Source organism: Halyomorpha halys, unplaced genomic scaffold, assembly GCF_000696795.3.
Source record: "Halyomorpha halys isolate HHAL.00 unplaced genomic scaffold, Hhal_1.1 Scaffold506.1, whole genome shotgun sequence".
Classification (NCBI taxonomy): Eukaryota; Metazoa; Arthropoda; class Insecta; order Hemiptera; family Pentatomidae; genus Halyomorpha; species Halyomorpha halys.
The window spans coordinates 88354-90261 of record NW_027108424.1 but is presented as its reverse complement, the minus strand read 5'-3'; the positions used below and the strand labels follow the sequence as shown (position 1 = coordinate 90261).

Below are 1908 nucleotides of genomic sequence, written 5' to 3'. Positions count from 1 at the left end.
GGACGCGTCCCACTATCTTAAAATATTTGAAACGACTTTGTTTTGGCCTCCATAAATCATGAATGATGAAATTGTTTAGCCTGTTTTTTGGTTTAATAAAAGAAAATCAACTAATATTAATGTTCATACATAAAATAAAATATATCTAAAACTACTATCCATAAAAACAACTATTTATCAGAGAAGAGGATATTACAAAATATATTGCTCTTAAGAGATATATTTCCATAATATTTTGTGATATCTTTTCTATTGTTTGGTTGTTTGATATGTCTCGACATATTGTAATAATCAAAAATTTATTAAAATAAAATAAATTGAAATTTGATATTTTTTAACTCAATTTCTGATATCTTAAAGATAGCTTGGGATTTAATTATTAACTTTAATATTTAACAGATAATAGAATTTTATTTAAATTTTATCATATAATAGACTCTTAATCTCAGGGCGGGTTTCTAGGCAATCAAAAACAGACACTTTTACTATTAACACTTAATTAAATTAATATCTCTTTTACCCATTTATTTAAATTTAGGTATAACAAAACTAACCAATTTCATAGACTCTTCTTTTGATGATTCTTGGTATCTTCTTTTCTATAATGCTATGTCCTACCATCAAAAATGGCTTCCAGCCCTTCCAAAAAGCTATGTCTCTCTCACAACAATGGCTTCCAATCTTTCCCGCTTCCAGCCGACGGACATCCTCTCACCAGGCAATCCAAACTCAGTCTTTTTCTTCTTGGGTGACTCTTGGTTGTCTTCCTTTTTCAAGATGTCTTCCCTTGCTGGACAGAAATTGATGAGGACCTCCTCATCCTGGAAACATCATTTCCCAATCACGCCCAAACAAAGAATGCTGCCAAAAACCAAAACCTGCCTCGACATGTTCCATTAAACATCGATTGTCGCACAACAGTTAGGGATTTTTACAAATGATTTACTTACTGAATATTATTCTTTAGCACTATTTCTTGACTTCTATTTTTTCTTAAAATTACTGTATTTTCAATTATGATGGGAAGAGTTATAATAGTTTTGAAATGGGAAGAGTTGATATTTGAATCTGCTCAACATGGCCTTGATTCAATGGACTTGTTGACTGAAGGATATGTACTGCCATCTTGGTTTTGTTTTGAATCACGAATTTATTATAGACAATCAAAATTGGTTAGCTTGCTTTTTGATTTAAAATAACAAATAAACAATACTGAAACAATATACATAAAATAAAAACGTAATTAAAATCATTTATCTATAAATATCAACTATTTATTAAAAAAGAGGATATTACAATATATTACTTATGGGAAGATATGCTTAGGTGCATATCTGTAAAAAATATCAAGTCTAGGTATTTAATCTTTATTTAAAGCTAAAACAATTTTAATACACTGATTTATGTGGCCACCGAGTCAGTGTCAGTAAGTCCTAATGAGTCGGCCATTTTTTATAGTTTCTACATTACTACCAAGCCCACAGTGGGACATACTAGCAGTCAGAGATGGGCAATAACTAGCTATGGGTTGCCATGGCAATGACCCTTAGTCATGAATGAACCATTGATAAATAAATATTGTATCCATGGCAATTTTAACTGTTAGTTTGAACTATAGCTAATTTTTGCCCAACTCTACTACCAGTACTGTACACAAACCATATTATTACATCTGGAACACGAGATCACTTGGTGACCTGTGCCGGGCGACAGAAATCTTGAGTTCAATTCTCGGTACCACAAACTATTTTTTTTAATGTTGCCAAATAAGGAAATATGGTCAAAGATACATTTTTCTTTTTTAATATTATTAATTAATTGGAATTTTGAAAATTCAACATGTTTATATTTATTATTTGATACCTTTTTCACTAATGTTTAGTTTTTTTGTAAATATTTCGTTTTTAG

General features: G+C 30.2%; 1 protein-coding gene across 1 annotated transcript in view; it reads left to right on the top strand.

Annotated features, from left to right (window-relative positions):
• LOC106683712 (1-acyl-sn-glycerol-3-phosphate acyltransferase alpha) overlaps window positions 1-1908 on the top strand; it is a 25814-nt gene that overhangs the window by 8785 nt on the left and 15121 nt on the right. The window lies entirely within an intron of this gene.